The sequence below is a fragment of the Tamandua tetradactyla genome, chromosome 7 (assembly GCF_023851605.1).
Source record: "Tamandua tetradactyla isolate mTamTet1 chromosome 7, mTamTet1.pri, whole genome shotgun sequence".
In the NCBI taxonomy this organism is placed as follows: domain Eukaryota; kingdom Metazoa; phylum Chordata; class Mammalia; order Pilosa; family Myrmecophagidae; genus Tamandua; species Tamandua tetradactyla.
This window is the reverse complement of record NC_135333.1, coordinates 94,934,016-94,959,931: the sequence shown is the minus strand read 5'-3', so window position 1 is coordinate 94,959,931 and position 25,916 is coordinate 94,934,016. Positions and strand designations below refer to the sequence as shown.

At 37.4% G+C, this 25,916-nt stretch overlaps 1 long non-coding RNA gene across 1 annotated transcript in view; it reads right to left on the bottom strand.

Moving 5' to 3' along the window:
• Positions 1-23,703: 23,703 nt before the first annotated feature.
• Positions 23,704-25,916, bottom strand: part of LOC143691657 (uncharacterized) — a 186,390-nt gene continuing 184,177 nt past the window's right edge. The window contains exons 2-3 of the long non-coding RNA XR_013179629.1: positions 25,379-25,435; positions 23,704-23,731 (exon numbers count right to left, since the gene is read on the bottom strand). This is a non-coding gene — a long non-coding RNA (uncharacterized LOC143691657). The remainder of the gene's footprint in view (positions 23,732-25,378; positions 25,436-25,916) is intronic.

Below are 25,916 nucleotides of genomic sequence, written 5' to 3'. Positions count from 1 at the left end.
TCCTTGCCTCCTGTTCCCCACAACCTGTACTATAATTTATATCTCTATAAGCTTGAATATTCTCTGATATTTTCTTTGTTGTTACTATGGGGCTTAAATGTAACATCCTAAATCTGTAACAATTTCATTTGCTTTGATACCATTTTAACTTTGATGGTATACACATAATATGTTTTTATGCTCCTCCATCTTTATGTAATTCTTGTCACAGATTACTTGCTTATAGATTATGAGACCCAAACCATTGATTTAGTATTACAATTTATACATTGGCCTCTTAGATCGTGTAAAAATTAAAAAGTGGAGTTACAAACCAAAGATACAAGATTACTGGCATTTATATTTACCCATGTTGTTGCCCTCACTGGAGATCTTTATTAATTATGGTGGCTTCAATCTACTAAGTCTCTTCCTTTCAGCCTACAGAACCCTCTTTAACATCTCATGTACAGTCTGCATAGTGGTAATGAATTCCCTCCACTTTTATCTGGAAATGTCTTAATCTTGCTTTTATTTTTGAAGGACTGTTTTGCTGGATATAGAATTTTTGTTGACATTTTTTTGTGTGTGTGTTCAGCACTTTAAATACATTGGCTTCTTGCCTCCATTGTTTTTGATGAGAAATCAGCACTTAATTTTAATGAGGCTCCCTTGTATGTGACATTGCTTCTCTTTTGCATTTTTATCTTTGGCATTTGACAGTTTGATTATAATATGCCACAGCGTGGGTCTGTTTGGGCTCATCCTGTTTGGAATTTGTTGAACACCTTGGATGTCTATATTCATTTCTTTAATTAAATTTGGGAAGCCATCAGCCACTATTTCTTTGAATAGTCTCTCTGCCCATTTCTCTCTCTTTCTGGGACTCCCGTAATGTGTATATTGGTATGTTTGATGATGTCCCACAGGTTCCTAAGGTTCTATTCTGTTTTCTTCATTTTTTTTCTTTCTGCTTTTCAGACCAAATGATTTAACATATCTTATCTTCAAGTTCTTTGATTCTTTTTTGCTGTAGCTCTAATCTCTGTTGAACACCTCTAGGGAATTTTTAATTTCTATTACTGGACTCCTCATCTCTGTTTGGTTCTTTCTGATAATTCTATAGGAAAGCTCAGTGAGCTTTTACATGCATGGTAAGTCTGGGTTGGCAAGTCCCTCAGGCTACCACCAGACAGACTGAGCCAAACATATATGTTCCCATTATGTGCATGAGAGTTTCTCTGCTTCCTCCAGAAATGGGACCAGGGGTCTGCTCTGTTAACATGAGCCAGGTCCATGCTGAGCAGTAAAGGATGGGTGAGGGGCCAGCCAAATTTCCATGAGATCTTACTGCTTTTAAGTGGCCTTGCCCTGGATTCAGCACTTGCCCTGTTACTACAATCCTTTGATTGTTTTCTGGAGCTTTTGAGAAAAAGTTTTCTGCCTGTTCTTGCCAGTTGTTGAAAGCCTCCATTTGTACTCTTGTAAAAGCAATTTGCCTGTGGCTAAAGGATGCACTGAGAAGTAGATTGGCGAATGATGGTGTATACATATGATTGAACATTGTGCTGCTATAAAAGGAATGAAGTCTTGAGGCATGCAACTTTGTGAATGAATCTTTGGTACATTTAGGGAGGCAAAATAAGCCAGAAACAAAAGAGCAATTATTGTATGGTCTCCTTTAGAAAATGCTGATAAGAAAACAGGGGCCTAGCTCTTAAAGCAGTCACATTTAGTCCAGAGTGGTAATTGGTAATTATTATTTCTAGATTTTGAGAGGCTCTTTTATATATGTATCACCTGATATTCAAAGCTAAGAAAGAAGCCAACCAGGTCAGAATTAAGCTAATTCAGAACACAGGAGTAAGGAAGACATTGTCTATATTTTAAAACCTCACCTACCCTTTGAGACCAAAGGAAGAAAGGTTTGTTTTGTCTAGAACCTAAATTTTCTGTACCACATAACCTAATTCAGTCTGTCTGGATAGCTCATTTAAACATTTGAAACACAGGAAGCGGAATAAGAATGAGGTCCATTAATCCTGTATAGCTTAATGTAATGCCTGGATACATCCTAGAATATATTAAGCAGATAATCAAAAAGTATTGGCAAAGTTCCTTGAGGGATGGGAGAAAAAATATGGAACTATTAAACTTTACCACCAGGGAAATCCCTTATACTATAAAGGACACGCAAATCAACAAGCCAAGCCCTTGATCTTGAGGCTTGCTTTTGTGAAGCTTGTGTATGTAGCGGAGGAGCTTAACCTACCTATAGGTATACCTAAGAGTTACTTCTGGAGGACCCCTTTTGTGGTTCAGATGTGGCCCCACTCTCTCTAGGCCAAATTTGCAAGTAAAATCATTGCCTTCTCCCCTATGTGGGACATGACATCCAGGCATGAAAGTCTCCCTGGTGGCATGGGATGTGACCCCCAGGGATGAGTCTGGCCTGGGCATGGTAGGATCAACAACGCCATCCTGACCAAAAGTGGGGAAAGAAGTGTAACAAATAAGGTGTCAGTGGCTGAAAGAGTTCAAATAGAGTACAGAGCCTACCCTGGGGGACACTCTTATGAATTTCAGTTAGACATTGCTACCTATCATAATTTGCCAAACCCCAACAAAAACCATTCTAGCCAATCCTAAAAAACACTTATGGCAATATATAAGATTCTACAAAGATTCCATGCACTACTTAACTTTCCAGAAACCTATAGCGTTCAGATGGGTCCCTGGACCAGATAAGTCCTGAAACCTAGAGAGGCCAGCCTCTCCAGAACATCAGCTAGATCCATCTCCCCACCCCATATTATTGGCAGCCCCTTCCAATATGAAAAAGTTAGGATGGGCATAGCCCAAATAACCTTAAAGAATGGGAGAAAGATCAAAGGTGATGGTGGAGTTATACAGAGAAAATAGAGTTTAACAAACGAGTATGATTGCTGAGCATGAGGTTTATATTTTTTTTAGTCTCCAGTATCTTAGAGCAGCTAGAAGTAAAAACCTAAAATGGTGAAATTGTAATCCATATCAAATTCTGAAATCTGTTCTACAACTAATTATTGTGATGTGCTTTGAAATTTATTGCTTTTTTGTATATGAAATTTTTCATGAAAAAAGGTAAATTGTGATGATAAAAAAAAATTTATTCCTTCTAGCCTCCAAAGTTCTGGAACAGCTAGAAGGAAAAGTTTGAGATAATGGTATGTAGCCCCCAAAGTTCTGGAACAGCTAGAAGGAAAAGTTTGAGATAATGGTATATAGCCCCCAATAAACTCTGAGCTCTGCTCTGTAACTGCTTATTGAGTGTGCTTTGAAAACTATTGCTTTTTTCTTTCTTTGCTTTGTATATATGTTATATTACACAATAAAAAAAAGTTAACAACAAAAAAAATGATATGCCTGTAATGAATCGATGGTCTGTAAGTTTTCAACTTACTCTTTTCATAACATAAGCCATAAGGTACACCTTTCACCCATCCCAAAGCTCATATGCTATGGGGAAGGTAAGGAGGAGGGGCCAGTAAAAACCGTCTGGTAAGACCAAACTAAAGGGGCTATACAGCCTTATTTCCTTTGGATACCCAGACAATCTACTCATGCCTTGGTTAATTTGCTATCCATTGAAGTTGTCTATTGCAAATTGCAAATTGCCCCCAAAATTAGTGATTTAAAACAACATTTTGGGCGGGCCACAGTGGTTCAGTGGCAGAGTTCTCACCCATCATGCTGGAGACCCGGGTTTGTTTCCCAGTACCTGTCCAAGTTAAAAAACAAAACAAAACAAAACATTTATCTTTATGTTTCTGTGGGTAGAATTTGGGAACAACTTAGCCAAGTGGTTCTGGCTTAGGGTCTCTCATGAAGTTGCAGTCAAGACATCAGTTGGGGGTGTAGTCAAATGAAGGCTGAATGGGAGCTGAAGGAAATGTTTCAAGGTGGCCAACTCACACAGCTAGCAAGTTGGCAATGTCTGTTGGAGGGTAGTCTCAGTTCTTCTTGTAAGCCTTTCTACATAGGGCTTCTTGAAGTTTTCATGACATGATATTTTGGAAATGGTCCAAGAAACTAGAAACAACAGAAACTTCAATGTCTTCTATGACCCAGCTTCAGAAGTCACACACCATCACCTTTGCCATGTTCTGTGGTCACATGGGCAAGTTCTGATTCAATATGGGAGGAGACTATATAAAGGCATGTACAACAGGCGGTGAAGGATCACTGGGGCCGTCTGAGAAGACTGGTTCAAATGAGTGTATTAATATGTTTATTTGGATTAAAAAAGTGAATTAGACTTTCTAGGAAAGTGAGTTTGGTTTGGCTGAATAGTTTGACAATCATGACTGGACATTTTTGGTGGACATTTTTCATAAACTGAAAGAGCTAATCTGCAGCTCTAAGGTTTTAATGGTAATATTCTAAAAGTACATTTATATTTTAAAATACATTGGAAAATATGTATTTTGCAACTATTTAAACTTCTGATAAAAATTTCAGATGTCTACTTTAAAACATGCATGGGGCATGTAGCTTTTCAAAAATTATTTTAGAGGATATAAAAGCAAAAAATGAAAATTGAAGGTCATCTTCCTGCTTCGTAATAGAATAAGAATAGTGATGGGAGAGCTATAGTAATTTTTTCCTTTTTGACTATGGCATATAGCAAAAATTTCCAAAGTTTGGATATTTGAAAGGAATCACTAAATCCCACAGAGCATAATTGCATAATTGCAGCAAGAGAAATAGAATGAAGGGAAGCATTAGGTTCCCAGGAGGCAGGGCTGAGACTAATGCCTTATTTGCCTAAAGAATACAATTTAAGAGGATGCCAAGAAGCTTAGTAATCAAGATAATTTTTTTTTTGCATGGGCAGGCACCAGGAATTGAACCTGGGTTTCCAGCATGGCAGGCAAGAACTTTGCCTGCTGAGGCACCATGGCCTGCCCAAGATAAATAATTTAATGCAATATTTTAAAAAATAAAAATTAGTACAAAAATATCCATGATAAACAACATATCAAAATGTTAAATAAAGACAGTGTGCTGGTTTGAAACTGTTAAATACCCCCAGAAAAGACATGTTCTCTTAATGCAGTCTTGTGGATGCAGACCTATTGTGGGTGGGATCTTTTGATTAAATTGTTTCCTTGGAGATGTGACCCACCCAATTCAAAGTGAGTCTTATTTCTTTTACTGGAGCCCTTCATGAAGAAAATAAAAGGCAGAAAACATGGAGAGAGCCAACACAGAGAGCAGAAAGATGAAACCAAGACATTTGTAGATGCTGAGCCAACAGATGAAATCCAGATTTTGCCCCAGAGAAGCTAAGTGAGAACACACAGATGCTTAAAGTTACTGGAATCAGAAGCTGAAAGCAATGAACCAGGAGCAAAGACCAGTAGACACCAGCCATGTGCCTTTACAGCTGACAGGGGTATTCCAGATACTTGTGGCCTTTCTTCAAAGTCAAGGCATTTTTCTATGAATGCCTTAATTTGGACATTTTCATGGTTTTAGAATTGTAACTTGTAACTTAATAAATCACTTTGATAAAAGCCAACCCATTTCTTTTTTTTTTTTTTTTTTTTTTCTTTTTTTCCCCCTGGCTTTTTTTTATTTTTTTATTTTTTTATTTTTTTATTTTTATTAATTAAAAAAAGAATTAACAAAACAATTAGAAATCATTCCAATCTACATGTACAATCAGTAATTCTTAATAACATCACATAGTTGCATATTCATCATTTCTTAGTACATTTGCATCGATTTAGAAAAAGAAATAAAAAGACAACAGAATAAGAATTAAAACAATAATAGAAAGAAAAAAAAACAAAAAAAAAAAAACAAAAAATCTATACCTCACATGCAGCTTCATTCAGTGTTTCAACATAATTGCATTACAATTGGGTAGTATTGTGCTGTCCATTTCTGAGTTTTTATATCCAGTCCCGTTGTACAGTCTGTATCCCTTCATCTCCAATTATCCCTTCTCTTTTTTTTTTTTTTTTAATTAATGGAAAAAAAGAAATTAACCCAACATTTAGAGATCATACCATTCTACACATGCAATCATTAATTCTTAACATCATCACATAGATGCATGATCATCATTTCTTAGTACATTTGCATTGGTTTAGAAGAACTAGCAACATAACCGAAAAAGATATAGAATGTTAATATAGAGAAAAAAATAAAAGTAATAATAGTAAAATCAAAACAAAACAAAACAAAACAAAACAAAAACCTATAGCTCAGATGCAGCTTCATTCAGTGTTTTAACATGATTACTTTACAATTAGGTATTATTGTGCTGTCCATTTTTGAGTTTTTGTATCTAGTCCTGTTGCACAGTCTGTATCCCTTCAGCTTCAATTACCCATTGTCTTACCCTGTTTCTGACTCCTGCTGAACTCTGTTACCTATGACATATTTCAAGTTTATTCTCGAATGTCCGTTCACATCAGTGGGACCATACAGTATTTGTCCTTTAGTTTTTGGCTGGATTCACTCAGCATAATATTCTCTAGGTCCATCCATGTTATTACATGGTTCATAAGTTTATCTTGTCTTAAAGCTGCATAATATTCCATCATATGTATATACCACAGTTTGTTTAGCCACTCTTCTGTTGATGGAGATTTTGGCTGTTTCCATCTCTTTGCAATTGTAAATAATGCTGCTATAAACATTGGTGTGCAAATATCCGTTTGTGTCTTTGCCCTTAAGTCCTTTGAGTAGATACCTAGCAATGGTATTGCTGGGTCGTATGGCAATTCTATATTCAGCTTTTTGAGGAACCGCCAAACTGCCTTCCACAGTGGTTGCACCCTTTGACATTCCCACCAACAGTGGATAAGTGTGCCTCTTTCTCCGCATCCTCTCCAGCACTTGTCATTTTCTGTTTTGTTGATAATGGCCATTCTGGTGGGTGTGAGATGATATCTCATTGTGGTTTTGATTTGCATTTCTCTAATGGCCAGGGACATTGAGCATCTCTTCATGTGCCTCTTGGCCATCTGTATTTCCTCTTCTGAGAGGTGTCTGTTCAAGTCTTTTTCCCATTTTGTAATTGGGTTGGCTGTCTTTTTGTTGTTGAGATGAACAATCTCTTTATAAATTCTGGATACTAGACCTTTATCTGATATATCATTTCCAAATCTTGTCTCCCATAGTGAAGGCTGTCTTTCTACTTTCTTGATGAAGTTCTTTGATGCACAAAAGTGTTTAATTTTGAGGAGTTCCCATTTATTTATTTCCTTCTTCAGTGCTCTTGCTTTAGGTTTAAGGTCCATAAAACCGCCTCCAGTTGTAAGATCCATAAGATATCTCCCAACATTTTCCTCTAACTGTTTTATGGTCTTAGACCTAATGTTTAGATCTTTGATCCATTTTGAGTTAACTTTTGTATAGGGTGTGAGAGATGGGTCTTCTTTCATTCTTTTGCATATGGATATCCAGTTCTCTAGGCACCATTTATTAAAGAGACTGTTCTGTCCCAGGTGAGTTGGCTTGACTGCCTTATCAAAGATCAAATGTCCATAGATGAGAGGGTCTATATCTGAGCACTCTATTCGATTCCATTGGTCGATATATCTATCTTTATGCCAATACCATGCTGTTTTGACCACTGTGGCTTCATAATATGCCTTAAAGTCAGGCAGCGCGAGACCTCCAGCTTCGTTTTTTTTTCCTCAAGATGTTTTTAGCAATTCGGGGCACCCTGCCCTTCCAGATAAATTTGCTTATTGGTTTTTCTATTTCTGAAAAATAAGTTGTTGGGATTTTGATTGGTATTGCATTGAATCTGTAAATCAATTTAGGTAGGATTGACATCTTAACTATATTTAGTCTTCCAATCCATGAACACGGTATGCCCTTCCATCTATTTAGGTCTTCTGTGATTTCTTTTAGCAGTTTTTTGTAGTTTTCTTTATATAGGTTTTTTGTCTCTTTAGTTAAATTTATTCCTAGGTATTTTATTCTTTTAGTTGCAATTGTAAATGGGATTCGTTTCTTGATTTCCCCCTCAGCTTGTTCATTACTAGTGTATAGAAATGCTACAGATTTTTGAATGTTGATCTTGTAACCTGCTACTTTGCTGTACTCATTTATTAGCTCTAGTAGTTTAGTTGTGGATTTTTCCGGGTTTTCGACGTATAGTATCATATCGTCTGCAAACAGTGATAGTTTTACTTCTTCCTTTCCAATTTTGATGCCTTGTATTTCTTCTTCTTGTCTAATTGCTCTGGCTAGAACCTCCAACACAATGTTGAATAATAGTGGTGATAGTGGACATCCTTGTCTTGTTCCTGATCTTAGGGGGAAAGTTTTCAATTTTTCCCCATTGAGGATGATATTAGCTGTGGGTTTTTCATATATTCCCTCTATCATTTTAAGGAAGTTCCCTTGTATTCCTATCTTTTGAAGTGTTTTCAACAGGAAAGGATGTTGAATCTTGTCGAATGCCTTCTCTGCATCAATTGAGATGATCATGTGATTTTTCTGCTTTGATTTGTTGATATGGTGTATTACATTAATTGATTTTCTTATGTTGAACCATCCTTGCATACCTGGGATGAATCCTACTTGGTCATGATGTATAATTCTTTTAATGTGTTGTTGGATACGATTTGCTAGAATTTTATTGAGGATTTTTGCATCTGTATTCATTAGAGAGATTGGTCTGTAGTTTTCTTTTTTTGTAATATCTTTGCCTGGTTTTGGTATGAGGGTGATGTTGGCTTCATAGAATGAATTAGGTAGTTTTCCCTCCACTTCGATTTTTTTGAAGAGTTTGAAGAGAATTGGTACTAATTCTTTCTGGAACTTTTGGTAGAATTCACATGTGAAGCCATCTGGTCCTGGACTTTTCTTTTTAGGAAGCTTTTGAATGACTAATTCAATTTCTTTACTTGTGATTGGTTTGTTGAGGTCATCTATGTCTTCTTGAGTCAAAGTTGGTTGTTCATGTCTTTCCAGGAACCCGTCCATTTCCTCTAAATTGTTGTATTTATTAGCGTAAAGTTGTTCATAGTATCCTGTTATTACCTCCTTTATTTCTGTGAGGTCAGTAGTTATGTCTCCTCTTCCATTTCTGATCTTATTTATTTGCATCCTCTCTCTTCTTCTTTTTGTCAATCTTGCTAAGGGCCCATCAATCTTATTGATTTTCTCATAGAACCAACTTCTGGCCTTATTGATTTTCTCTATTGTTTTCATGTTTTCAATTTCATTTATTTGTGCTCTAATCTTTGTTATTTCTTTCCTTTTGCTTGCTTTGGGGTTAGCTTGCTGTTCTTTCTCCAGTTCTTCCAAATGGATAGTTAATTCCTGAATTTTTGCCTTTTCTTCTTTTCTGATATAGGCATTTAGAGCAATAAATTTCCCTCTTAGCACTGCCTTTGCTGCGTCCCATAAGTTTTGATATGTTGTGTTTTCATTTTCATTCGCCTCGAGGTATTTACTAATTTCTCTTGCAATTTCTTCTTTGACCCAGTCGTTGTTTAGGAGTGTGTTGTTGAGCCTCCACGTATTTGTGAATTTTCTGGCACTCTGCCTATTATTGATTTCCAACATCATTCCTTTATGGTCCGAGAAAGTGTTGTGTAAGATTTCAATCTTTTTAAATTTGTTAAGACTTGCTTTGTGACCCAGCATATGGTCTATCTTTGAGAATGATCCATGAGCACTTGAGAAAAAGGTGTATCCTGCTGTTGTGGGATGTAATGTCCTATAAATGTCTATTAAGTCTAGTTCATTTATAGTAATATTCAGATTCTCTATTTCTTTGTTGATCCTCTGACTAGATGTTCTGTCCCTTGATGAGAGTGGTGAGTTGAAGTCTCCAACTATTATGGTATATGAGTCTATTTCCCTTTTCAGTGTTTGCAGTATATTCCTCACGTATTTTGGGGCATTCTGATTCGGTGCGTAAATATTTATGATTGTTATGTCTTCTTGTTTAATTGTTCCTTTTATTAGTATGTAGTGTCCTTCTTTGTCTCTTTTAACTGTTTTACATTTGAAGTCTAATTTGTTGGATATTAGTATAGCCACTCCTGCTCTTTTCTGGTTGTTATTTGCATGAAATATCTTTTCCCAACCTTTCACTTTCAACCTATGTTTATCTTTGGGTCTAAGATGTGTTTCCTGTAGACAGCATATAGAAGGATCCTGTTTTTTAATCCATTCTGCCAATCTATGTCTTTTGATTGGGGAATTCAGTCCATTGACATTCAGTGTTATTACTGTTTGGATAATATTTTCCTCTAACATTTTGCCTTTTGTATTATATACATCATATCTGATTTTCCTTCTTTCTACACTCTTTTCCATATCTCTCTCTTCTGTCTTTTTGTATCTGACTGTAGTGCTCCCTTTAGTATTTCTTGCAGAGCTGGTCTCTTGGTCACAAATTCTTTCAGTGACTTTTTGTCTGAGAATGTTTTAATTTCTCCCTCATTTTTGAAGGATAATTTTGCTGGATATAGGAGTCTTGGTTGGCAGTTTTTCTCTTTTAGTATTTTAAATATATCATCCCACTGTCTTCTAGCTTCCATGGTTTCTGCTGAGAAATCTACACAAAGTCTTATTGGGTTTCCCTTGTATGTGATGGATTGTTTTTCTCTTGCTGCTTTCAAGATCTTCTCTTTCTCTTTGACCTCTGACATTCTAACTAGTAAGTGTCTTGGAGAACGCCTATTTGGGTCTAATCTCTTTGGGGTGCGCTGCACTTCTTGGATCTGTAATTTTAGGTCTTTCATAAGAGTTGGGAAATTTTCAGTGAAAATTTCTTCCATTAGTTTTTCTCCTCCTTTTCCCTTCTCTTCTCCTTCTGGGACACCCACAACACGTATATTTGTGCGGTTCATATTGTCCTTGAGTTCCCTGATACCCTGTTCAAATTTTTCCATTCTTTTCCCTATAGTTTCTGTTTCTTTTTGGAATTCAGATGTTCCATCCTCCAAATCACTAATTCTATCTTCTGTCTCTTTAAATCTATCATTGTAGCTATCCATTATTTTTTCTATGTTTGCTACTTTATCCTTCACTTCCATAAGTTCTGCGATTTGTTTTTTCAGTTTTTCTATTTCTTCTTTATGTTCAGCCCATGTCCTCTTCATGTCCTCCCTCAATTTATCGATTTCATTTTTGAAGAGGTTTTCCATTTCTGTTCGTATATTCAGCATTAGTTGTCTCAGCTCTTGTGTCTCATTTGAGCTATTGGTTTGTTCCTTTGACTGAGCCATATTCTCAATCTTTTGAGCGTGGACAGTTATCTTCTGCTGCTGGCGTCTGGGCATTTATTCAGATTTCTCTTGGTGTTGGACCCAGCAAGGTTGTAATATTTTTCTGTGAAATCTCTGGGTTCTGTTTTTCTTATCCTGCCCAGTAGGTGGCGCTCGTGGCACACGTTTGTCTGCGGGTCCCACCAGTAAAAGGTGCTGTGGGACCTTAAACTTTGGAAAACTCTCGCCGTCCTGGGGGTTCGCTAGCCGAAGCGGCTTGAGCCGGCCCGGGGTCCGAACGCAGGGAGGGTTGCTGGTCGCCGCAGCCAGGGAAAGAGCCCGTCCGAATTTCCTAGTCGGCCCTGGGCAACAAGCGTGGCGGGAGGGCGCCAGCGGCAGCGGCCCGCCCGAGAGAGTGCACATTCCCCGGGAGTCACAGGTTTGGAAGGGGCCTCCCCCACCCGTCACCGTTCTCCGCGGCCTGGGGGTTTCCGATCCAATTCTCTCAGTTGGTCCGGGGGCTGCGCGTGGTGTGGGCGCCAGCCGTCTTTGTTTCAGGGGACCGCCTCTCCAATTCTCCCAGCCGGCCCGGGAAGGGGGAAGGGAGTAACTCCGGCCGCTTGCCACCCCGCCCAGTAAGGCCCGCGCGCCTCGGCGATCTCACCCGAGCTGCTTCTCTCAGCCAGCCAGCCGTTCCAGGATGGGGTACGCTTCTTTTTTATCTCTGTTGTGGCTTTGGGCGCTTTCTGTATCGTTTCTACTCCCCTAGCAGGTGTCCTGGAGAAGAAACTAAGATCCGCGCGTCTTACTAAGCCGCCATCTTCCAGGAAGTCCACCAACCCATTTCTTGTATATTGCATTCCAGCCTCTTTAGCAAACCGAAACTGACAGGATCCCACTCTGCATTGGTTTGGGCCTTACCTCATCCTAAGCACACCCATGGTTCTAATGAAACTTTATTTATAGAAATGGATTTGTAGATGATAATAATTTAAAAAAAAAGGAAAGAAATTCTACAACTCAACAATAAAAAGACAACCCAATTTAAAAATGGGCAAAAGAAATGAATAGACATTTTTCCAAAGGGGAAATAAAAATGGGTAAAAAGCACATGAAAAGGTGCTCATCTTCACTAGCTATTAGGGAAATGCAAATCAAAGCCACAATGATCATTATCATTTCACACCTACTAGAATGGCTGCTATTAAGCAAACAGGAAACAACAAATGTGAGAGAGGAAGTAGAGAAACAGGAACACTTAGTCACTGCTGGTGTGAATGTAAAATAGCACAGCCATTGTGTAAGACAGTTAAGCAGTTTCTCAGAAAGCTAAGTATAAAGTTGGCTTACAATCCAGCAAACTGCTACCTGGTATATACCCAGAAGATCTGAAAGCATGGACACAAACAGACACTTGCACACCAGTTTTCATAATGGCATTGTTCACAAACACGAAAGATGGAAACAAGCCAAGTATCCATCAGCTGCTGAACGGGTAAACAAACTGTGGTATATACATACAATGGAATATTATTCAGTACTAAGGAATAAAGTCTTGAAGCATGCAACAACAACCTTGAGGACATGCCGAGTGAAATAAAAAAAGGACTAATATTGTATGATCTCATTAACATGAACTAATTATAACAGGTAAACTCAAAGACATAAAATCTAGAATATAGGTTTCCCACATGAAAGGTGGACATTCTAACCCCTTAACTACCCATGCACCCCTTCACTCTACTTTTGATCCCTGCCAAGAGACATCCAATGCATAAGCTTCCTAAGGTCCTTATTTGCACAAAGATGTATGGAGATTCCTTACCAGGTTGAACCAACAAAATCTGTGCAAGGAATCCTGGCTTAAGGAGAGGCTAAAGCAGAAGTTTCTGTCAGGGTTTTTATTTCCTTCAGTTCACACAGTCAAGTCAGGTGATCTAACGGTAAGACTAGTTAAAAACCTTCAGTAAAGTAACTGACCCTGAGGTTCATCAGGGGATATTCAGACTTTAAACAACACATCATAAATTTCACTGCCTTTATCTTGGTCAAGAGTCAAACCCAAACATCTTAGCACCCCCAGAGATAAAGACAGAACTTTTCCAATCCAGTTGAAAATCAACGGCATCATCCACACATTCCCAATTAAATGGCTTTTTCTTTAAGAGCCCTCAGTGCCAAATGTGACAAACTAAGTTGTAGACAGATTAGGAAAACATCATAGACACATGTGACATGCCTACTGTAGATCACTCATTACAGTAAGTGTCCTTAGTGTAGTGCATGTTATAGTTCATGATACATTGTAGGTATTCAATAAGTATTTGCTGAGAGAAAGAGACCGAGAAGAAGAAAGAAGAAAAAGTAGAAAGCAATTTCTGTGGATCCCGTTTCCCCTTGAGTCTCTGTTCATTTCCTGTACAAAACATTTGTACTTCCTCATCTACATTTTAGTTCCCCTTTCAGCTGTTCACACTTCCCATCCCTGAATGGGCCAATGTGACCTTGATGACTAGTTCATATTTAACCTTTTAATATCTATGGTCCCTGTTCTCCCTCTCCACAAGTTATTACACGCTCATTTTACTTATTCCTGCATGCTTAGTTGCTAAACACTTATTAACTTATCCTCTCAGTTCATCCCAAGTTAGAAGTTAGACTTTCAGCTCTAAGCAATAGAATGGACATGATATCTCACCCCAATTTAAAAATAAATACAATACCAAAGTTCAATTTACCACCTTTTTTCCTAAACTAATGTTCTAAAACTGCTTTTTAACTTCTTATTTTTACAAAGTCCTCTTCATGATTGAGTCCATTCATTTCTTTACAATTTTCTTTGCAATCTAAGTTCTCTGTAAATAAATTTTTCTCAATTCTTTGGGTAGATTAACTTTCAGAGCATAAATCCTGTTAACAAATAAGACTATAGAATGGTGAAAACTCTCCCTGAGAAGCCATATGAGAAATGTCAACACAGCAGTTCCAGTTGCTCAGTTCTTATGTCTCCAAGAGAGCTTGGAACTGTGACTGATCCTTGGCCAACTTGATGGACTATGATACTCAGAATGTTCTTTATGTCATCAACTGATTGACGACTTTCTTGTGTTCACATGGAACAATGGAACATGCTGTGCCAGCATATCAGTTTGCTTTACACAAGCATTAAGATGGATGATATACATGGTTTCATTATTGGGATCCTGAGTTTCAGTTGCCATGGCTGGCAGCACAACAATATCCCCATGACCAGCCTACCATAACATTTTCAGACTTTGAGTCTTGAATAGGCTTCCTTGGTTAGAAGCATTCTACGTATGTCCTTGCAGTTCACTACTCAAGAGAAGGCATGTCTTGTGTAGCCTCAGTGAGGAAGGACCTGTAATATGTACTGGGTTTCTCTGGAATCTACCTGATACATGTCTTTTTCTATTGCAATGTCTCTGCTAGCTGGTCATCTTATTTCTACTTAATATATCCATCACTATTTCTTGATGGCACAGGAATATAATCAGCTAGAGGATACAATACTTCCATCAGAAAGGTGAGCAATAAGCAAGAAACTGTCCTCTCAGGTAGAGAATTATCCTATTTTCAGAATTTAGAAGACTCTTAAGTTAAAAATGATAATTTTTCATCAAGGATTGCATGCAGAAGTATGAAAGAAAAAGCCCACTTCAAATGGCAACTATGAAAAGACAGATAAGTAATGGTGAGAATGTGGAGGAATAGGAATTCTTATAACTAACTGGTAGGAATGTAAAATGGTATAGCCATTGTGGAAAATAGTTTGGTTTTCTTCAAAATATTCCTGAAAATGTTAAACAAGGAGTTACCATATGACCCAGCAATTCTACTTCTAGGTATATAGCCAAGAAATATGAAAACATATGTCCCCACAAAACATTCACTAATGTTCACAGTAGCATTAATAATTATACCCCAAAAGTGGGAATACCCAAATATCCATCAACTGATGAATGGATGAACAAAATGCTGTATGTCCATACAATGGACTATTATATGGCAATAAAAAATTGAAATATTGATACATGATACAACATGGGTGAACCTTGAAAGCATTATGCTAAGTGAAAAAATCTAGTAATGAAAGATACATATAGTATGATCCAATATTGTATGATTTCATTTATATGAGACATCCAGAATAGGCAAACCCATAAGAACAAAAAAGTAGATTGGTGATTGACTAGTGCTGGAAAGTTTGGGGGGAGATGGCTAATGGGTATGGAATTTCTTTTGGGGGGTGATGAAAATATTCTAAAATTAACTGCTGATGGTGGCACAACTTTACACATATACTAAAAATCATTGAGTTGTACACTTAAAATAGATGAATTGTACGATATGTGAATTATATTTTAATAAAGGTGCTAATTTTTAAAAGGCAACCACTGAAACTTTCAGTTCATTATTTCTTAAAAACATGCATTAGTAATATACTGAACTATGTTTTATGGATTGTTTCCAAGCCTGAATTACTCTTATAATAAAATGTTTTTCATTATATGCTGTTAGAATCCCTTGCTAGTTATTCATTTTAATGAGATAAGACTCTTTCCTAAAAAAAAAAATCTATCAAAGTCATGAGATGTTTTTCCTATCGTGCATAAAAGAGAAGAGAAACATAATCTTCTTTTGATTTGAAGAGTAATCTTATAAGAACTTATACTATTCACACATGCAAAGACGTAAATTACTTTACTAACAAGGCAAAAATTATCAAGTAAAGCAATCACCCAGAATTCCAAGCTGTAAAGAAGAGGTTAATGCAGCAGGTCTGGTTTACTCAATTTCCCTCTATTTCCAGGAAAGCCTGGAGTCATGCTACCAACACTTGGCTGAACTCTGGAAACTAAACCCTTGGAATGTTCATACAGTCACTGGTTAATGAGGTGGTTTCGTGCTCACAAGTCACTGAAGCATGTTGTACCAGATTATTAGTATTGCTTGACATAAATAGCAAGATTTATCATGTGCATCTGCCGCCTGGTTTGGGGTCTGCACAGTGGCAGGAGGAATGTGCCTACGTAACCAGATCCCTATAAGAACGCTGGACTCTGAGACCTGGGCAGGCTTCCCCAGGCAGAGATATATCATACGTGTTTTTAGTTCACAGTTGGACAGAAAGCACTTCAGCGTGACCTGCATAGAGGGAGGAACTGGAAATCTGTATCCAATCTTTCTGGACTTTACCTAGACATATCTTTTTCTTCTGCTCATCCTGTATTGTATCCTAATAAGCTTCCACCATGAGTATAACCTGTTAGAATTCTTCTAAGAAACCAAACTACCAAGTATTCTCAGGACCCTCAAAGCAAAAACATTTCTCTGAAGGTTACTTTGAAGAACATAGAAACAATTTCTAAGTCTTAGTACAAGACTCTTTTTCTGAATTTATACTTCCAAGGGCAAATTTATAAGTGAAGAAATGGAACAATTGAAAACAGTCATGAATATACACACCAGTCCCCATATTGCACATGAAAAAGAAAGATTAATATTTTTGTCAGTATCCACCATTTTTAACATTTTGAAAAATCAGATACTTTGAGCAAATTTTATGGCACAAAAAATCATCTCTCCCTCTGTGTTAAAAGGGGAAATGGGTCTATCCATTGTGTCTTTCTGAGACTTCTTTTGTTAATAATAAAGGCTTGCTTGATAAAGACAAGTTCCAGAATTTCATTAGTTAGCATTATAAGCAAAAAGCAGGCCAGTAGAGATCAATTTTGCGGTATAACTGGAATAAAGAATGAATAAGATCTTATAAAATCAGTGAAATGAGGAGCATACAGAATTACTTTTATACTTTCTATGATCACATACTTTTAAATATGATAATAAATGAAATATTATTAGAATGTCACTCTGCACAAATATATGGCGATATGCACAAATATACCTTAAAGCAGCTCTGTTCTTTCTTATACAATTTTAATTTACCTCTGCTTTTCAGTAAAGTCAGACAAATTTTAACCTAAATTGATCTATGTGCAATCATAACATCAGGCTGAAATTTTGAGGTTGCTTTAAATTAATCTAAATTCTCCCTGAGATATAAATAATTTACTTTCACAAAAAGGCTTCTTTCCCATGCAAGTATAAATTTAAAATAACAAAAATAAATGGCAGAGAAGTTAAGAAAAAGAAGATGCCTTTCTAATATTCTTTTGCTCTGTGTATAAAAATAAATCTGCTATTAGATACAATAATCTCTGTAAATATACCAAGTTATATACCTTTATCCTTACTAACAGAACAGAGCACAACAGTCTAACCCTGTCAAAATTAAACAAAACAAAAACTGGTGAAATAATCCTGTATTATGAACCAGCATATCGTTTCACAATGAGGAAGATTGTTTTCCTTCAAGTTCAAGTTCTTGCCTCTTACTGTCTCCAGGAGTTATATTTACTTATTAATAATGTCATGCATTTTGTTACCATGTCAACTAGCCTACTCCTGCAGTAATGATCTTGGCATGAAACTTTTTCTCTGAAAGTCTACTTCCAATAGCCAGAGGGGTATCTCTGAGGTCTTGGGCCTTTTAAATATGATACAAAACCCAAAAGATGTATATTTTTTAAATGATACATTTGACTACTAAAAATATTATGCATTGCATAATCACCATTAACAAAAGTTAAAAGACAAATGACAAACCTCTATAAAATAAGAATACCTAGAAACACTCAAAATCCATTATGGTGATTGGAGTGTAATATCAGGGAGATAGTACTAGAATGTAAACCCAGTTTAACTAAAATATTGCTCTTACACTGTCCAAAGAAATTTAACATTAAAAAGAATGTTATAGAAGATAAAGGACAACAAAAGAGCAAGGTTTTGGCATAGAGACTGCTCAATTCTGGATTCATTAACAATATTACATTTCCTCATCTTCAGGCTGAGGACAGACTCTATAGTTTGGTGACTCTGAGAAGCAATTTCACCTTGTGAACCCTTACCTGAGGAGCCAGCTGATCTTGTTATGGACCAAAGGAAAGTCCTTGCCAGATACACACAAGAGCCAAATCAGTGACACCAGGATTTCGAGAAAAAAAAAGAGTTTATTAGCAAAGGCCAGCCTCACCAGACTGAGAGCAGTTCCTCAGATCTGTCTCTCAGAGAAGTAGCAGTATTCTATTGGCTTTTCTGGTGGGTGGAGGGGTAGGTGGTGTTAGGCTCAGGTAGATAAGGGGTTGTATGAGGGAGTGATTATTTTGCACATGTGTAGCTTCTAATCATGCCAAAACATGCTTCTACGTACATCCTGTGTTCAAACAATGGTGTCTGAATCCTGCTCAGAGGCAGGGAATTTACTATTACAATAAGCTAACGGTGACTCTAGGTCAGGATTTTATCTAACTGCAAGTTCCTAAAGCTGGCTTGGGTTGGTTTTCGTGGTTAAGGGAAAAAAACAAGATCTTGTGGCTAGCTGAAGAAGATTGCTTTAGCTTATGGTTGTGTATAGAGTCTTGTGGTTAGGGCTTAGCAGGTGCTGAGCTAGAGGTTGACAAATGGAGATTGAGAGGGGGTGATGGCTCCTAAGTGGTTATAAACTTCTGATGGCCTTTGTTGCATAACAAACCACCCCCAAAATTAGTAACTTAAAACAGGAACCATGATCCTGTGAATTAAAATTAGATATAGAATCAGCTGGGAGGTTCTTCTGCTGGCTCTTGACAAAATCACCCACATGGTTACCATCATCCTTCTAAGACAGTCTCATTCACACACCTGGCAGTTGGTGCTGACTGTCAACTGGGACATCTTAGTTCATGGCTTCCATCCTTAACTAGGCTAGACTGAGCTTCTTTACACAGTAGTCTCAGGGCAGCATTCTCAAAGAGTAACAGCAGAAGTTATAAGAGATTTTGAGGATGAAATTCAGAAATCACATAATGTCACTTGTGCAGTTCATTCGTTAAAACAAGTCACAAGACCAGCCAAGAGTCAAGAGATAGGAAAATAGACTCCATTACTTTTCAGCAGGAACTAAAAATGACTTCACCAAATTCACAAAATTTCACCAATCATCCCAATAATGTCATTTATAGAAAAAAAAAAAGATCTCCTGGTTTAGAATCCAACATAGGATCGCATTTTAACCTTTCTAAGGCTGGAACACTTCCTTCTCTGTACCTTTTCTTTGAGTACATTGACATTTTTGAAGAGTTATTTTACAGAAAGTCCCTCAGTTGGGGTTTGTCTGATATTTCCTTGTGATTAGATTCAGATTATGCATATTTGGTATGTACACTGTATAAGAGATTTTATGACCTCCTCATTGCATCACACCAGGAAAAAATGATGTCAGTTTATCCCATTATTGGTGATGCTACTTTTGATCAGTTGGTGGTTCCACTGTAAAGTTACACTTTTCTTTTGTAATTAATTAGCAATTTGCATGATAATATGCTGTTTCAAAACTTTTTTCATCATCCCAAACAACAACTCTGCACCCTTTAAGCAATAACTCTGCACTCCCCACTTCCCCCAGCCCTGGTAACCTTCAATTCGATATATTTTGGGAAGGAACACAGAATAACAGGAGGTGGTTATAGTTGATTCAAGACTTGAACACTAAGAAAAAGGCAAACACATGAGAACAGGAAGAAGAAAGTTAAAAACTGAAACAGTCAAAGCAGGTGCCCCAAGACAATAAAGAGCCACTCTTGAGGAAGAAGCCTAGAGGGAGTCAAAGGAAGAGTGCCATAAAACACAGTTGGAGAGATAAGCAAAATCCAGATCCAGCCTTGGGGTCTTTGATGAAAGAAAAAGAAAATCCAAAAAGAAAATTTGGATTTTCTTTTCACGCATTGAAAATCCATTGCAAGTTTTTATTGAGAGGGGTGACATTACATTTCCATTTTGAAAAGGTTATTACGAGTGTAGGATGATGAATCGATAGAGGAAACCAAGAAGCAGAAAGGCAAGTTAAGACGCTTTTACCAATCCAGGTAAGAAACTGAGGGTAGTTTAGAGAAAGGTGGCAACAATAGAGACTCAGGGAAAGAAATTTAAAAGTTAGAATGGATTCGATTTGGTGAGTGATTGGATGTGAACACTAAAGGAGAATGAGGATCACCCTCACCCCCATCCCCACCTCCCAGGCTTCCAAGAGGAGAAATGGGGAGAATGTCACTGCCATTCAGCAGGACATCCAAATGGAAATTAAATGTGTTGTGGAAAATAGGAGTTCAAAGGGGATTTTACAAACTTGGGCATGTATTTGCCTGTAATCGAAGCTGTGGCTGTGGCCAACAGGGTTTAAGAAGAGAGCATGAAGTAAGAAGATAAGCCAGCCTAAGTCTGAGACCTGAGAAACAGGCATTTAAAGACTGACAGAAGGGGATAAACTGGTAAAAGAGATTTTTTTTAAATGAGCATAGACGTAAACAGAAAACCAGGAGAACATAATGTTCTACAACACTATTGAGAAAACAAGGAAAACGATACTCCAAAAACATCCACTGAATTTAAAGACAAGGTCATTGATAGCCTTGGAGTGGTAGTTTGAGACTTTATGTACCTCAGAAAAGTATGTTCTTAAAGTTAATCCATTCTTGTGAGTTTGGACACATTGTACGTAGGAACTTTTGGTGAATAGGATCTTTTTTTAATGCAATTTTATTGAGATATATTCATATACTATACAGTCTGTCTTAAGTGTACAATCAATGGTTCTTGGTACAATCACATAGTTTTGCATTCACCATCACTATCAATATGAGAACATTCTCATTTGTTCTGAAAAAAATTCCATACCCCTTTTATCTCTCTAATACTGACATTTAGCTTTGGTATAGTGCCTTTGTTACAATTAAAGAAATAATATCACAATGTTACCTTTAGAGCTTAGTTTGTGTTAATTGTATTTTTCCCATACACCATCTCATTTTTAACAATTTGTAATTGTAACATACATTTCTTCTAGTGCATGTAAAACTTTCTTACTATTTGCACAATTAGGCAGCGTCAGCACCCATGCTAGCTGTCACTAAGGTATACAGTCCCAATTTTTATCCTCTAGCTTTCCTTGTTATCTTTCAAGGTGTTTTTATCAAGAAAGAATGCTGAATTTTGTCAAAAGCCTTTTTTGCATCAATCAAGATGATCATGCATTTTTTTCACCTTTGATTTGTTGATATGGTATACTACATTAATTGATTTTCTTGTGTTGAACCACCCTCATATACCTAGAATAAAACCCACTTGGTCATGGTGTATAATTCTTTTAATGTGTGGTTGGATTTGATTTGCAAGTATTTTGTTGAGCGTTTTGCATCTATATTCATCAGAGAGATTGGTCATTATCTTTTTTTTCTTGTAGTATCTTTGGCTTTTGTATTAGGGTGATGTTGGCTTCATAGAATGAGTTAGGTAACTTTCCCTCCTTTGGTGAACAGGATCTAAAGTTAAGATGTGACCCATCTCATTCAGGGTGGGTCTTAATTCTCCTACTGGAGACCTTTATAAGAGAATGAAATTCGGACAGAGAGACAGGGCCATGGAAGAAGCCAAACGCAACAAAATCCAGAAGAGAACAGCAGATGCCACCATGTGCTTTCCATGTGACAAAGGAGTCCAGGATTGTTAGTAGTCGGTCTTCAGGAAGAAGGTATTGTCTTGATGACACCTTGATTTGGACATCTTCATGGCCTCAGAACTTTAAGCTTGCAACTGAATAAATCGCCATTGTAAAAGCAATTTATGGTACATTGCTTTCCACAGCCTAGCAGACTAGAAAATTTGGTAAGAGTTAGCTTGAGAATTTTGGGGAAGAACAAAGCCAGATTACACTTGTTGAGGAATTAGTGTGAGGTGACAGTGACTTTCAGTGTAAATGACTTTAAGAAATACAGATATTAATGATAGGAGAGACAGACCATAAATAATGTCTCAATGAATACTAGCTTTTAATATTATTTTATAGTCATTTTATAGTTTTTGTATGTACTTATGAATTTTCATGTATCAAAATTATTTGCTTAGAATATAGTCCACATTCATTTTTAATGTTGATTTTATTTTTTAAAGTAAATTTAATACATCCAAATTATTCAAAACTCAAAGGGAACAAAAGTGAAACGTCCACTTCCAACCCTGTCCTCAGTGCACAGTTTCATCCCCAGAAGAGCAAATATTGTGAGTTTAACTACTTCATTCTTTTTAACAGCTACTGGTAAGTATTCTATTAGATGTATTTACTTAATCAATACCCCAGTGATGGACATTTAGCTTAACAGGTTTTTCTTATTGTAAATAAGGAAGCGATTATCACTAGGATGAAAGTCTGATCAGAATGGTTGTTTCATCTAAAGTTTGTCTCTGCTTGAGTTGTGTTTATCTCAAGAAAAATGAAGGATGCAAACACCAGTAAGAAGCAGCTGAGAGCGGCAGCTCCTGCAGCCATTGCAGCGTTGCTCTGTGCTGAACCACGAAGTCTCCAACCAATGAAATAGCAAGAACCCAGCCTTGATGTGGCCACAATTTCCTGCCTTGCATCAGCCGGGAAAGTCCCTTTCCCGGAACAGGCGCACTGCCACCTGCGCACGCATCTTCTGACCACCTGTAAAAGAACCAAGTTTGCCTTCCTTCAGGGAGAAGGTGCTTTTAGCACACCAGTTCTCCCTTCCCCATTCTTTAGCCAAAGAATGAAAGTTCTGCTTTGCTTCACCAAACTGGTTTAATTCTATTGAATTAACCAGGAGATCCGTTTAGAGGATCCGGCCCAAAGAGGACCGGTAATACAATGAATAATCTCATATGTGGCATCTTTCTCACCTGTGAGTGTCTGTCTTAAGTTGGTTCGTCTAGAAGCAGAGACCGCGATGGAGATTCTGGCACCAGCAATTTTTTAGGAGAGGGCTCTCAGGAGAAACCTGAGAGAGTGAGAGAAAGGAAGAATTAAAGTAAGAAGTGATGTCAGGTAAGTCTAGACTCAGGCTGTTCCTACAGGGAGCTCTGAAGCATGAACTGCAAGCAGTCTACCCTTAGGCAAGGGAGCAGAGCTCTTGTATCCCCACATAGACTGTCACTGGCTATGGTTCTCCCTGGGGAGATGGAGGGGCAGCACTTAACTACCAGGATTTCAGGTCCAGATGGCTCCTGTCATCTAAAAGACAATCCTCTGGAGAAGGTTCTGGGTATGAGCAGCCCCCATAGCTGCTGGGGGAATGGGTACATCATAATGGTAGCAGTTATCTTATGGATCTAGATGGGGCACCAACAAGTTATGTAACAGTGAGTGCAACTGTAAAATAACTTCCTAGAAGTAAAATTGCTGAATGAGGCTTATACCACCGAGCAATATCAGATGATATCCACATTCACCCCACCCAATCTTTCTTCTTACTAAAAATCTTATTTTAATGGAATTTAGGTGACAATTTAAAAACTCACTTCTCCAGCCTCTTTTGCAGCTGGGACTGGTTATGTGACCCAACTCTGCCCAATGAGATGATGGTAGAACTCTCTGGTATAGTATCCTTCTGAGAATAAAGAGAAAAAACGTTTTACTCTCTTCACCCGTCATTTAAATATAAACCTGAGTCTGGAGTTGCAGCAGCCATCTTGTGGCTATGCAACAAAAAGCAGAAAAGGAGAAGGCCTTTAAGTGGAGGAAGTCAACATGAATCAGGTGTTAAAATACACTGTGGTCTCCTTTTATCTACCTTGTCAACAGACGAGTAGAACATACGGAATAAAAATAAATAATAGGGGGAACAAATGTTAAAATAAATTTAGTTTGAAATGCTAGTGATCAATGAAAGCGAGGGGTAAGGGGTATGGTATGTATAATCTTTTTTTTTCTGTTTTAATTTTTTTCTTTTTCTATGGTCTTTTTATTTCTTTTTCTGAATTGATGCAGATGTTCTAAGAAATGATGAATATGCAACCAAGTGATGATATTGTGAATTACTGATTATATACGTAGAACGGAATGGTCACATGTTAATGTTTTAGTTCATTTGTTAAAATTTTTTAAATTAATAAATAAATAAAATTTTAAAAAAATGCACTGTGGTGTCTTCCTCTACCCAGACCTCAGTGAAGTAGTATTAGTAATAATTATTTTACAAATCTATTTATACGGTACTTCATAAGTTATAGGTGTGCTTTCACAAATTTCACCTCAATTTGTTCTTACAATCCCTTTCCCCTCCATTAGGTAGGTATTGGTACCCTTGAAGTCTCCTGTAGGATAAAAGCATCTAATTAATTTATGGCTAATTTTGAATTCATTTGCTTTCCTGCTAACTAGCTGAGATGAGCTACACTAAAATATGGGACTTTTAAATTTGATGACATGGCACAAAAGTAGTCTTGTGGCAGAAAGCATTTTGGAAAATGGGCCCATACCACTGTTAACCTAGAAATAACAAACTAAGCTGCAAGGCAATAAAAGCATTTTATTTGGGGGTCTTAGAATTGCAACTCCGGGACTACAGAGTTAGGTAGCAATGCAAGTCTTGTCTAGCCTTGGCATTTCCAGGCAAGGATTTTTTAAAAGGAAAAGAAGATTACACAAATTGTTTGTGGTTGGTGGATATTTGCAGTACTCCAATTGTCTTTCAGATTGAGAGTTAACTGGGTTCTTTATCTCGTGGTTTGTTAATGGGTCTGCACATCCTTAGGGTTTTCAGGAACATTGCTGTATGAGGCTTTGCACACTGTGCAGTTTGTGATACTCGCTGAGATAGAATAACGTCTAGATTGACTTTCAGACTCCATTTGAAATCTCTTAGTCATAGAAATCCTATTTTATTTCTTTTGACACCCTAAAATAGAAGTGGTAAGATGGAGTCCCATAAGAAAACCAGAGGTCAAAGAAAAGACATACCAAATGGGAGAAAGAACAAGAAAGGATGTCTATGTGCCACCAAAGACAAATTTCACCCATTCTGAAAATTTGCTTTGTAGTCTGTGGGAAAATAGTTTTCCTTGATTTCTCAGTGTTCCTGCAAAGTCCCAGCCTCTTCAGCCACTGATACTGATCTATTATGAGGAGAAAGAATCTTTGTTTTATTTCCCCTAGAAATACATAAAATATTTCTAGGGGAAATAAAATAGATCAAATATTGATTGTGGAGCCATTTGCTTTCATTTAGAGGATAATAAAACTTCTCTTATCTTACCTGGCACCAAAGCTTTAAATTTGAGGGCAGGATCTTCCTCCTCCTTCCTCGACAGAGCTTGGGAGAGATTTAGAGAATCATTTTAGAAGGGAAGGAAAAACTTTAGTCTGCAGACTAACTCAGAGGAATGGTCTTATCTTCCCCCCCGAGATTTACATTTATTTAGATTCCAAAGGGTAAGAATCCAAGATACTCCCCCTTCTGTTCCCAAGGAGAATTTGTTTACATTAGGGAGCAAAGATTTTTCTCCCTCCTTTTTGGAGGGGAGAGGCGATGGTTGTCCTTCTCCTATAATAAACTCCCAGACCGACATTTCCTGGCCCCTCTCCTGCAGTGTGATTACACCACACTCCAAAGCTTGTCCATCTAGCTCTCAGTGCATGGCTTGCCAGGCATGGGGGACAAAAACTGCAGTGTTACTCTGGTCACTGATTCCTAGGAGTAAATAAAACTCTAATGTCGGTTGTAGAGACCTAGTGTTTCTGCCAGTATCTATCTATGCATCTATGTGTCTCTCTCTCTACCTATCTGTCATCTC